The sequence below is a fragment of the Helianthus annuus genome, chromosome 9 (assembly GCF_002127325.2).
Source record: "Helianthus annuus cultivar XRQ/B chromosome 9, HanXRQr2.0-SUNRISE, whole genome shotgun sequence".
Classification (NCBI taxonomy): Eukaryota; Viridiplantae; Streptophyta; class Magnoliopsida; order Asterales; family Asteraceae; genus Helianthus; species Helianthus annuus.
This window is the reverse complement of record NC_035441.2, coordinates 92,282,109-92,296,394: the sequence shown is the minus strand read 5'-3', so window position 1 is coordinate 92,296,394 and position 14,286 is coordinate 92,282,109.

Here is a 14,286-nt window from a genome sequence, read left to right as displayed (position 1 = left end):
ATTTCTCCCTTTTGCAGCAAACTTCAAAGAGTTAGCTCCTCCTTCTGAAGAATCTCAAGAACGAATCAACCGGATCTACCAGTTGCCTGATTGTGACAGATCCTTTTCACAGCATCTTCCAAGTTCAAGCCAGTACTCCTCGTCAGATATGTCTGGTAAGAATCTCATAAATTTTGCACATTTATTAATATTATAGTAAGAGACAAGAGTAAAGTTTTAGATATTTTCCCTGTTTAGCAGCACCGGTCAAAGCTCCAGAGGTCTTTGATCTCGATGAACTGGATAGTTATCCATTCCTGTCCAAGTGAAGAAGGAACCCAGCAAGCCTGCCTCTACTTCCAAACCAGCATCCGGCCCTAAACCGGCAGTTGTTCCTAAGCCTTCTCCTGCCACCAAGCCACGTGCCTCAAGTTCCCGAAAAAGAAAGGAGACTGACTCTCCAGCCTCATCTGAAACCTTCCCCTTTGAAAACCACGGGTTTGTTGAATCCAGCGGCTTCATGACTGGCTTTCTTAATCAGGTTCATATCCTTAACCTATATGCTGCAGCATATACTGTTTATTTTACATATATATTGATGCCTGTGCTTTCGGTTGTAGGGTCTGGAATGTCTCATGTTCCTTTACGAGGATGCTTGCGGGCTTAACAAGATACTGGAGATCAAGCTCAAGAAAGCTGAAGAAACCATTGCTGACCAAGGGATGATCGCCAAAGCACAATCTCAGCATTATGAAGACAAGTTCAAGGCCGTGACCCAAGAAGCCAAAGCTGCTATCAACAAGGCCAACGAAGATGCCCAAGCCAAGATGGACGCCGCCCAACTCCAATTCGAGCAGGATAAGACTTCCTACCGAGAAGGTCTCAAGGGATCAGTTGTAATCTCCCTCCTACAAGCCAGGCTAAAGATGGCTTATGAAGCCAAAACTTTGGGCTTTGAATGCCCTTCTTGGAATGTGAAGTCTTGGGAGGCAAAACTGAAAGACTTCGGGGGAAGTCCCGTTGAATATCCTGCCAAGCTTGCGGGTGAAGAGCCTTCCAAGGCAGCGGAGGAAGCGGCTGATGCTGAGAAGAATCCCGGGGGTGATGCTGGAGCAGGTGCTGATGGAGTAGTGGCTGAAGAGGGTGCTGCCCCTTGAAAGCAGCGAAGTGGGCAATGATGGATGTTTATGCCGAGGCCGGAGCCCACTTTTTTAAACTTGATGGTTATGGTTTATAATCCCTGAACAATTTCCTTTTCCTGTTTTAGAACAATTTACTTTCCTGCATTAAGACAATATAATGGCCAAAGGTGGATGGGTCCTAGGTTTCAGGACGAAGCCCTTGGTCATTAGTCAGTATGGTATATTTTGAACATTATAACAGTTGATGGCGGATGGGTCTCGGTTTGAGACGAAGCCTTCAATCTGTTAAGCAAATCTAATTAGGAAACTGTTGTGCTTTTGGTGGATGGGCCTTAGTTTAAGGTGAAACCAAAAGCACAACTTTTTACATGTTTATAATATAACCTACCTTTGACTTATTTGCCTTTGTCAATGCTTTAGTTTCTCATTATATACTGTTTAGTTTTGTAATCATTTAAATACCTCAATCCATATTTTTAGCAATATCTCGTAAAAACAAACTTTGGCAAATAGATCTTCTCAAAATCCCCATATCTTGGATAGAGTTTCAAAATAGCTTGTTCTTTGTAAGACCTCAAATAGTTTAAAGTGTTCAAAGGAATAAAATGGTCTACTTAGCTTTCATAAACAAATTCCATTTTGATTTTAAACTTAAGTTCCGCACACCAAATATTCCAAACAGATATCCTGTATTATATCCTGAGAATATATATCCTAGTCAGGATGATTAAACTTCTGACATGGTTTCAAAAGCTCAATCAAATTGTGTAGGATTCTCAAAGGAAAGATCATACCAGGAATAGAGTATAAGCCTAGTTTCAAACTTCAATCCTTTTTGCAATTCCTTGTACCAAGATGTCCCCAGTCCTTGCATGCTTGGTCCAAACTTGACTCTTAGTGCCTGACGACGGGGGTAGCCCAAGGATAAACAAAATGATTAATATGCAAAGAGCTTAAAAGGTTGAAAGGTTCATCGGATGAAAAGCTGTAAAATGAGGAAATCGAGAAACAGTAATAAGTCATGTCCAAGGACTAGTCTCACCAACCCATGCTCACCAACTCACAAAGTCAGAGCAGGTCTGCACAGGCACACTCTATTAACCAGGGGTCCAAAGCCTTCAACCCCAAAAGGGGAAACCCTCCATATGCAAACAGGTCTCGCTAGTATAGTTTATGCCACTTCAGGAGGAGTCTTCCACTATAAGAGGACAGCTCCTGAACACTTCAAAGACATTCCGAAAGCACAGAGATTCCTTAATCTCTTGTCATTCAAAGAGTTCTTTGTCACTTCCAAATAACTCTTCATTACTTCCATTCTATTTGCTTTCTTTTCTGGATTCGAGCTGGCCTCGGAGAAAGAACCTCAAAGCCAATAACAAGAACATACTAGTGAACCTCCTTCCACGTTTTGCAAACGTGGAGGGACCCCGCGACCTGCGTTAGGCAAAACTGAACCCTTCACCCCTTTTGCCTAACCAGCTTAGCTACCATCCTTGGTCCCGTGTTTGTTGCATCAACAAGTTGGCGCCCACCGTGGGGCTACGCCGCTGTTTCTCCTCAAAAGAGACCTGGTAAGTGTAGCTCCTTTCATTCAAAACCACCATGTCAGAAAGTGGATCTCCGGGAGAGGTAAACCAGATCCCTAACACCTCTACCCCGGGAAGTGGTCAAGCTCACACAACAATTGCAACGCCATTTTCAACTCCGGGGAGTACACCCGAGTTTCTTACCTTTAACACACCAACCCCATCCAGATCTGGAGCTCCGTCTCCCAACGTTGGTGTGTCTGACACTCCGGCACGTGTTGAACTTACCCCCGAGGGGGTCGCAAATAACTTCCTTGAGCTAAGATCACTTCTTAACCAACATGTGAACAGAGAAAGGGAAAAAGGGGTAAGGATTCGTCTAGACTACGACGAACCTGAGCCAACGTTGTCTCCTGGGCCACCTCTACCACCCTTCGTTACAAGAGGAGAGGCCGGTCCCAGCAACCCTTCAAACCTTCACCCTTATCTGTCCACTATGACAAATCCCACTGTTCATCCTATTCTCTCTTCCCAACCAACTGTTAGTGGTACTCCTCTGGGACACGAGTTAACACTCGACCAACTCCTACAATCCCCGGTGACCAGTTGTCCCACTTCTCTAACTACCACATGGGAGCAGGCCCTATCCGTGCTCCCTTTAGCACGAAGTGCTGTTGCCAGCACCCCTCTTGGGGTAAGTTGCTCAGTTGGTCCGGGAAGCCTTCAAGGTTTCAATTTCATACCCAACATGATGTCTCAGATGATGGCCAACTTCCCCTGGCAACACTTTATCAATCAAGTGCTTGCCACCCAGGGAAACCATGGCAATAACAACAACGTAGGTACGAGACCTGAAGAAGACCTGGCTAAACCTTACAAGCCAAGTAACCTTTCATGCTTTTCTAGACAGATAGCTGATTATGATTTTCAGTCTAAAATCAAAATGCCAGCTCACATCAGAACATATGATAGGACCGAAGATCCCGAAGATCATCTTCAGATCTTCACTGGAGCTGCTCGAATAGAAAAATGGTCGAATGCTGAATGCTGTCTAATGTTCATGCAGACTCTTGTTGGGTCCGCTAGAATCTGGTTCAACGACCTACCCGCTCAAAGCATTCGAAGCTTCGACGATCTCAGCAGAGGTTTTCTGGCAAACTTCTCCCAACAAAGGAGGTACGTTAAAGACGCAACAGTGATCTTTCAGATAAAACAACGCGATGATGAAAGCCTACGGGCATTCATTGAACGATACAAGAAAGAAGGGCTAACCTATGTGGGGGCTGATGAGAAAATGAGGGTTGTCGGTTTTATGAACGCCATAACCTCCAAGTATCTCACACGAGATTTTGACAAATCTCTGCCCAAAACCTTGGAAGAAGCCCTTGAAAGAGCCGAGGCTCACATTCGGGGAGAGGAAGCTGTAGATATCAAAGAACAAAGAAAAAGGGGTCCTGGTTGGCGAAGTAGTAGCCCAGCCAGAAAGAGAGGAAACTTTAACTCTTACGACAGACGCTCAAAGGGTTCAGACCCTCGAAGGGTTGAAGGGCGAAACCCTACAAGCAGAGATAAAGGAATGAGTTTCACTCCCCTCACCAAAACCCCTCAAGAAATCCTGGCAACGGAAGAAGTCAAGCAAAACTTCAGACATCCCAGACCTCTTCCCAAGAGTCGAAAAAATGAAAACTCCACTCAGTTCTGTGAATTCCATGAAGAAAAGGGACATCACACCAATGATTGCTTCCAACTGAAAAAGAGAATTGAAGAGGCTGTTAAGTCAGGAGAACTCGCCCATTTGGTAAAAGGGGTTCGAGACAAGATGGCTGAAGGCAAAGGGAAGGAAGTAAACATGGTGTATTCTGATGAAAAGGTCCCTTACAAGAAGCGACAGTTGGAAGATTGGGAGCTTCAGTGTGTCTGCTTCCCCCCGACAAGGAAGGACCCACTTCCTGGTCCCCTTGTGGTTGAAGCCACCATAGGCACTTTACAAACGTGTAAAGCATACATAGACACGGGGGCAGCCACTGAAATCATGTTTGAGAAATTTTTCAACCAATTAAGTGATGAGGAACGTTCAAGGCTTCAACCCTCCGGGACCTCCATAAAAGGTATCGCCGATGTAACCCTGAAGCCTTTGGGGCAAATAACCCTTGATGTCTGTCTTAAGGAGGGATCAAAGGAAAGAACCCGATCACTAACCTTTGTGGTTATCAACATCCCTTCCAACTATGACGTAATCATAGGGAGGCCCGGACAATGTGCATTCTACATGGCAGTGTCTGTTGGCCATGGCACTGTCAAATTTCCCACTGAAAGAGGAATTGCAACCCTTCAACCCTCTCAGGAAGCTTATCTAATCGAAGGGGAAAGTTCGAATGGTGAGAAAGACAAGCAAGGGTTAGTCATCAACCCTAAATACCCCGAGCAACGAATAAGGGTCAACCCCAACCTTTCTCAAGAGACCCTTTCATACCTTGAAAAGTTGCTGAAACATCACAGCGATGTATTCACCTGGTCTCCCGAAGATATGACTGGGATCCCTCGAAGCATTGCTGAACACGAGTTAAGGATACCACCCAATGTAAAGCCGGTGGTTCAAAAGAAAAGAATCTTGGCACCCGAGAGAAGCCTGGCAGCTTGCCAGGAGGTCGAAAAACTTGTATCAGCTGGCATCCTCCGAGAGGTCAAGTACCAATCATGGATTGCAAATCCTGTTATGGTCAGAAAACCCGACAACTCTTGGAGAATGTGCATAGATTTTAAAGATCTTAACAAGGCTTGTCCCAAGGATTGCTACCCGCTCCCGGAAATCGATCTCAAGGTTGATTCTCTCACAGGGTATCCGTTTAAATGTTTTCTCGATGCATACAAAGGTTATCACCAAATTCTCATGAAGAAGGAGGATGAAGAAAAGACAGCCTTCCACACCGACAAGGGCATTTTTTGTTACCAAAAGATGCCTTTTGGCCTCAAGAATGCGGGTGCCACCTACCAACGACTCGTCGACAAGGCCTTTGAAAGCCAAATTGGTAGAAACATGGAGGCATATGTCGATGACCTAGTGATCAAAAGCAAAACGGAATACCAAATGCTTGACGATATCCAAGAAACCTTCAAAAACCTTAGAAAGATCAACATGAAGCTTAACCCGGAAAAATGCTCGTTTGGGTTTGATGAAGGAAAATTCCTAGGCCACATCGTTGGAAATCAAAGTATCAAAGCCAACCCTAACAAGGTAAAAGCTGTCCTTGAAGCTAAACCACCAAGAACCAAGAAGGAGGTTGAAAGCTTGAACGGGAAGCTTGCAGCCTTGAAGCGTTTTACCTCAAAACTGGCCGAAAGATCTCTACCATTCTACAAAACGCTCAAGAACTGCTCAGATAAAAAAGATTTCAGATGGACCGATGAAGCTGAAGAAGCTTTCAATCAAATGAAACAGCACTTAGCTTCCCTACCTGATATCGCAGCACAAGAAACCAGGGAGCTCATATCGGTGTACCTTTCAGTTGCCGACGAAGCCATCAGTGCAGTTCTCACTATTGAAAGAGACAAGGCTCAGGTACCCGTTTATTTTTTCAGCAAGACTCTAAAACTAGCTGAAACAAAATATCCTCCCCTTGAAAAACTCGCTCTAGCCCTGGTCCAAACAGCCAGAAGGCTTAGAAGATACTTCCAAGCACATCCTATACAAGTGGTCACTGACCAACCTGTCAAGAATGTGCTTGAAAAACCTGAGAACTCAGGAAGGTTGGCAAAATGGGCAGTGGAACTAGGTGAACATAACATCACCTACGTCCCACGAAAAGCCATCAAAGCTCAGGTCTTGGCTGATTTCCTAGTCGAAGTCCCAAGCCAAACAATTGAAGAAGTGAACACCACAACCGCTGAACCCTCCAACCCTGAAGCCTGGAAATTATTCACTGACGGGGCTTCAAGCGTTGAAGGGTCAGGAGCTGGTTTAGTCTTAGTCAACCCTGAGGGGCTGGAATTCACGTATGCCCTCCGTTTTAATTTTCAGACCACCAACAACGAGGCTGAATACGAAGCACTGATCGCCGGTCTACGGCTGGCCAAAGAAATGAAAGTCAAAAAGCTTGAAGTGTTCACTGATTCACTACTAGTATCAAGCCAAGTTAACGACAGCTATGTCGCCAAGGAGCCAAACATGAGAAAATACAAAGAAAAGTCCAAGGAGTTAATGAACACCTTCCAAGCATGCAACATCAAACAGATTCCGAGATCCCAAAACAAAAAGGCCGATGCCTTGAGAAAATTGGCATCTCTGACATTCGCCCACCTCACAAAAAAGGTGTTGGTTGAAGTGTTGAAGGCCCGGTCGATTGATGAATTGGAAGTACAAGATGTGGTCACCGAGGAAGATCCAAATTGGATGACTCCTATCAAAAAATTCCTTCAAAACAATGAACTGCCTAATGATCAAACGGAAGCTGAAAGGGTCAAGATCAAAGCAAGACAATATGTGTTGCAAGGAGAAACTCTCTATAAAAAAGGTTACCTTGCACCATTGCTAAGGTGTGTAGGCCCTGAACAAAGCAAGTATTTGGTTAAGGAAGTGCATGAAGGAATATGCGGAGCTCATTTTGGGGCTAGGTCGGTGGTTGCAAAGCTCATGAACTTGGGATATTTCTGGCCTTCAATGCATCGTGATACCGTCGAGCAATTGAAGAAATGTGATGCCTGTCAAATCCACTCCCCAATACCAAAAAGTCCCAAACATGACTTGGTCCCCATAACCTCAGCATGGACATTCCATAAATGGGGAATGGACATTGTTGGACCATTCCCTCCAAGCAAAGGGGGAGTAAAATTCCTGTTGGTAGCAATTGACTACTTCAGCAAATGGCCAGAGGTCAAACCCCTTGCCAAGATCACAGGAAAGCAAATCATAGACTTTGTTTGGGAGAATATCATATGCCGCTATGGGCTGCCAGGGGTAATTGTCACCGATAATGGGAAACAATTCGCTGAGAAACCCTTCAGCCTTTGGTGCAAGGAGTACAGGATCAACCAAATCTTCAGCTCAGTGGCTTACCCGCAGTCAAACGGTCAGGTTGAAAGGACCAACAGAAGCATAGTGGAAGGCATCAAAACAAGATTGGGGAGATATGAAAGTAATTGGCTGGAAGAATTGCCTAGCGTTCTATGGGCAATCAGAACAACAGAAAAAGCAAGTCACAGAAAGACACCTTACAGCTTGGTATTCGGATCCGAAGCCGTAATCCCCGCTGAAATAGGAGTTGTAACCCAACGAATTGTCAACATGGATCCCGAGGTAAACACACAAGAGACCATGTTGAACTTACAACTCCTAGAGGAGGCCCGGGATCAAGCAGCAATACAAGAAGCCAAATACAAGCAAAGGATGGAAAGCTACTACAACAAGAAGGTCAAGAACGAACGATTCAGGCCAGGGGATCTAGTCCTCAGAAACAACGAAGCAAGCAAAAAAGAAAATCAAGGGAAACTAGGCCCGAAATGGGAAGGTCCATACACCATCCTCGAAGCACACAAAGGAGGGTCCTACAAGCTGGGAGATCTAGAAGGCAAAAGGCTCCCAAGGCACTGGAACGGAAAAACCTTGAGAAAATTATATGTTTAGAAAGTTTGGTTTGTAGCAAAACAAAAACCTTTTGTAAAAGCAGATGTTGCTTGAATGAATGAAGTTACTTTATCAAACTTGTCTTTCTATCCTAATATCAGGTTGAGAACCTAGCAAAAAACTCCATGGCAAGGGCCATGTAAGGGGATGAGCTCCCAGGCCATATCGCTCAATAGGTTCAAGGGTTGAATGGACCTATATAAGGGGTGAGTTCCTAGATCAATATAACTCCATGAGACTTATCAAAGAAAAACAACAATGTCTCATAGACAGGTTTGAACAGCCTACACCAATCGTTCCTTAAGTCTAAAAAATGTGCTCAATAAATAGACTTACGAAATCAAACAAATTACAACGAAATAAAGAAAAGGATAGATACTACGTCTTGATGATAAACACTAAGGCAAAGTGACTGCAGCACTGAACCCTTTAAAGTGTAAAAAACATAAAGACAAAGTAAACAAAGACAAGACAAGAAAATCAAAACAAGGGACAAAAGATAAACGAACTTATCAACTAAACATGCAAACCAAACCAAAAGCTACCCAAATTTCAAGCCAACAGAAAACAAGCTTGAAAGGTTAAAGGCTTCAACCCATTAACAACTACACAAAAAGCCTGAAGGGTTGAAACCTCACAAGACAAACCAAGCAAATAGAGCAAACAAAAATAACACAAACAACAACCATCATGTCATAGTTAGGAAGGCCATAAAAGACCTTCAGAAGATAGTCAAAGCAAGCCCTAGTGACTTGCAAATAAAACTAGTGTTTAAATGGCCATACAGGCCCAACCAACCACAGGAACCTTAAGGGTTCCCCAAAAACCTAACATTGTTTAAAACATTACAGACATTAAAGTATTTGCTAAGAAAGCTACGAATAAATATCAGTTAACAGAAGGCTTGGAACCTTCAACTTTAGACTTCTTGGCTTTCTTAGTCTTCTTCATCTTAGCACCTTCTTCACCACCAACCGCAGAGGTCTCTAAACCAGCATCCTTTGAAGCCTCAGGCAAACTCGAGAGGGTATCATCACTATCCCCAGAGTATGACCTCTTCCTTGACAAGGAATCCAAAACCTCAGCACAAACTTTCTCATTCAACCCCTCAGGCTTCAATCCCTGTAAAACAGACAAAGGCTTACCAAAGCAAGAGGATACCTCATGAATGTAAGGGTAGGTTAGCCTCTCCATCTGCTCAACAGAAGCCTTGAAGATATCAGAAGCCTCGGGGCGAAACATGGGTGACTTCTCCAAAGGTTGTCCAGATTCATGAAGTTTATAGCCAGCAGTAAGGCCTTGATGCTTCCCCAGGTTCAGCAGCTTTGTGTAAACATCACCAAGGGCAGAGTTAAATTCCTTGGAATGCAAAAGGTAAGTAACAACCTGCTGGAAACCATGCTCGATCAACCATTGATTGTCCGCAGTCACCTGACCAACTGAAGCTTTCAACCCTTCCTTTTCTTCACGAAAAGCCTGCTGCTGGACGGACAAGGCCTCTCGATCAGCCTTCAACTTCAACAAATTTGCTTCAAAGCTCTTCCTCAGGTCACCCATCTCAATATCATGCATCTTCTTCAAACCATCAACCTCCTTCTTCCAAGCTGCCTCCTTCTCTGCAAACCCAGCCACTTCCTTCTTCATTGATGCTAGGGAGGATTTCATCTTGTCCTTCTTTTTAGAAAAATCCTCATACTCCCGCATCCTTTGGCGAAAGCGAGTAATCCCTTGGGGAAGCATGGCAGCAAGGTTACAGGTGGTTAAAACCATGCGAGATAACATAAAGTCATCGTCCATCTCAGCAATGGTTTCACGAACAGAGGGAGGAGCAAGATGACTAAGAGCATCCTCACAAACAGCAGCATCCTTAAAGGTATCATCATTCTTCACTTTCCAAGCAGGCACATAAACACCTTCAGGGTCCAACCCTCCAGCGTCCCTGCTTGAAGATTCTTGAACAGGAATAACCGTCTTACCTCGAACCTTCTTGCCATGAACAACCAACTCCTTATCTTGTTCAACACCCGCTTCAACCTGATCCTCCGAAACCTCAATATCATCAGTCAAATCCACTGGCTCAGTGGAAGTGGATTGAGGCCCAGCTTTCAACAAACGACGAGAAGATCGGCGACTTGAAGACTTGGGGGCAGTAGACTTGGTAAAACCCTTAACATTGGCAACATTAACATAACCCGTGCCCTCAAACCTTTGCTCGGAAGTTCTCACCACAACATTCTCACCCGGAACAGTCGGGGCATCCTCAAAAACAACATCAGACGTGTCGTCACTCTTGATAAAGTCCAAAGCAGACATAACTGGCAAAAAACAAATAAAGAAAAATAAGTCACAAACAAAGTAAAGTAAAAAGGCATAAGGGGGAAAATGCATACCAAGGCCATTTCTCATTAACACCGGATCCCGATCGGCTTTTGCCCAAATATTACTAACCCCTAAAAGCACTAACAAATGTTCGGGAAAGGGACGAACCCTCGAAGGGCACCCCCGAATGGCTGAAAGAAAGGCATCGTTCAATTCAGACTCAGAGGGCTCCGGATCATTGAGAACAGCATCCGGACGCCTCCATACCATTTTGAAAGGAACGATAGATTCAGAAACCCAGAAAAAGGTATCCTTCCAGGATCCAAGGGTTGTAACCATGGATGAAATGAGACAAGTATCAACCTTTGTCGTCTCAAAAGTAAACCAATCGCCATTTTTGGCTAAACGAAAAAACCTCCGGAAAAGCAACAGAGAGGGATCATAGCCAAGAGCACGACAGAGCACTTCAAAGTGCAAAACCCTAGCCAGTCCTTTTGGATGAACTTGCCCAAAAGACACTCGGTAATACTCAAGCAAGTTTAGAACAAAAAACGAAAAAGGGTAACGAAGATTGGACCATTGAAAATGGCGACAATACAAAGCAATCGAACCAGGAATTGGTTTGTCAATAGAAACATCGCAAGCAGGGGCGGTTGGATTAAACTTTTTATCAATACCATATTCAAGGCAAAACAGGTCTACTTCCTCTTGTGTCATTCGAGAAAATGACCTCGCTAAATCCTTAAGGGCACCCATGATTGAACAAAGCAAAAACGAAAATGAAGAAGAGAAACTAACCTGAGGAAGGAAACTATGAATGATTGAGAGTAAAGTGAAGAAATTTTCCAAACACAAAATAAATATGATGTTAAAGTAAGGGTAATAAAGGTAAATAAATAATCCCTGCAAAACCGCCGCCTGACACATGTCAATCAAATCAACTGTCAAATCGTTTCAAATTCAAAATTCAAAAAAGTAACTGCCTCAAACCTTTCAAGCCTCCAAGCAACGAACCCTTGAAGCCTTTAAAAGACATGCATAAAAGTCAGAAGTCTTTGAGTATACTACCCCAAAAACCTCTGACTTGGGGGGCTGACGACGGGGGTAGCCCAAGGATAAACAAAATGATTAATATGCAAAGAGCTTAAAAGGTTGAAAGGTTCATCGGATGAAAAGTTGTAAAATGAGGAAATCGAGAAACAGTAATAAGTCATGTCCAAGGACTAGTCTCACCAACCCATGCTCACCAACTCACAAAGTCAGAGCAGGTCTGCACAGGCACACTCTATTAACCAGGGGTCCAAAGCCTTCAACCCCAAAAGGGGAAACCCTCCATATGCAAACAGGTCTCGCTAGTATAGTTTATGCCACTTCAGGAGGAGTCTTCCACTATAAGAGGACAGCTCCTGAACACTTCAAAGACATTCCGAAAGCACAGAGATTCCTTAATCTCTTGTCATTCAAAGAGTTCTTTGTCACTTCCAAATAACTCTTCATTACTTCCATTCTATTTGCTTTCTTTTCTGGATTCGAGCTGGCCTCGGAGAAAGAACCTCAAAGCAAATAACAAGAACATACTAGTGAACCTCCTTCCACGTTTTGCAAACGTGGAGGGACCCCGCGACCTGCGTTAGGCAAAACTGAACCCTTCACCCCTTTTGCCTAACCAGCTTAGCTACCATCCTTGGTCCCGTGTTTGTTGCATCAACAGTGCCTTACATAATTGCCTTAGGAGAAATGTCCCCTGTGTACAAAATCTTTCAATACTTAGAAAAACTTACTTAGACTGCGTAGACAGTTCTTGTGTTATTGGGGTAAAATCCGAAAACATCCTGGAGATAAATCCTTAGTATCATGGGGATAATCCCAAATTTTCATGCGCTACAGGCGGGAGTGTATAAACTCCAATACTCAGAAAGGTGAAAACCTTTAAACCTTAGAGAGTATGAAAATACCCTTTCGTGAGAGAGGGTGATCAATCCTCATATACCTTTAGAATTCAGGATATAGCCAGCATTAACGAAATTGTCAGCCACTTTTACATGAACTGGTCCCGCCACCTTGAACTATTCCCGAATAACTTGCGCTCCAGGTGGGGTGTTTAAACTCAATTCGGATGAAAGGTGAATACCTTTAAACCTATGAAGGGATCAGGATCCCTTATTCGTGAGAGAGGGGGCCAATCCTCTAGTCTTCTGAAACATCCTGAGTGTGCATCCTGGAACTTTATCCCGAAGCATATACTGCAAAACATTCCAAAACTAAGGTGGGTGTTAGCTTGGCTAACACCCCTCCGATGCTTAAGTTAGTATTGGGTTCAAATAAAATAAAGTATATTCAAAAGAGACAGAATTCATACCATCTTGAGTTAGAAATTAAATTCTAAACTCACTTGAAATAGGCTTTGAGATGTATAGCATTCCAGGATCTTGGTAGTATATCTCCTTCCATATTCTTAAGCTGGTATGCTCCTTTTACGGATTCTGATTCAATCTCATAGAGTCCTTCCCATTTTGGGGCCAACTTCCCATCAGCAGGATTCGTAGTATTCTGAAAAAGCCTTTCTTAACACCCAATCTCCAACCTTAAATCTTCTGGTCCTGATATTCCTATTATATGCTCTGGATATTCTTTGTTGATATGCTGCCATTCTCAACTTTGACGCATCCCTTGTTTCATCAATAGTATCCAATTCTTGACATAGGGCTTCAGGATTCTTCTCAGGATCCCAGAGGTTGGATCTTGCTGTAGGTATCACCATCTCTGTCGGGATTACTGCCTTTGCTCCAAATACTAAGGAAAATGGAGTTTGCCCAGTAGCATTCTTCACAGTTGTCCTGTCAGCCCATAGGACAAATGGTAATTCTTCTGCCCATCTTCCCTTCTTAGCCCCAAGTCTTTTCTTCAAATTGTTGACAATTATCTTGTTTGAGGATTCTGCTTGTCCATTCGCTTGAGGATGTACTGGAGTAGATGTTATCATTTTGATCCCCCAACTCTTGCAGAAGTCAGTAGTTCTTTTACTAATGAATTGAGAACCGTTGTCACAGATTATCTCGGCTGGTACTCCAAATCTGGTCAAGATATTTCTCTTTATGAAGGACACTACTTCTTGATCCCTAACTTGAACAAATGCCTCGGCTTCAGCCCATTTGGAGAAATAATCTGTCATTGCCAACATAAAAACCTTCCCTCCTGAAGCCTTTGGAAGCTTTCCTACTATATCCATACCCCACTTCATTAATGGCCAAGGGGAAACAATAGGATATAACGGTTCAGCAGGCTGGTGCAATATGTTACTATGTCTCTGACATGCATCACATCTTCGAGCATATTCTGCGGCATCTTTTCTCATTGTTGGCCAATAATATCCTGTCCTCAACACTTTTGAGAATAATGACCTGCCCCCAGTATGGTTACCACAATCCCCTTCATGTATATCCTGAAGTACTTCTTTGGCTTCAGGATCCTCCAAGCATCTCAAGTATGGTCCTGCAAGAGATTTCTTGTATAAAATATTATTTATAATAGTGAATCGTGATACCTTCATCCTAAACGCCTTAGGATTTTCATCTCCGGGGATATGTCCTTCCTTGAGATATCTCATGATTGGAGCCGTCCAGGATTTAGGATCCTCTTCAGGATACACCGCTCCAGGATCCTGAATACCTGCTACTTCTTTATCCTGAGGATTCATTGC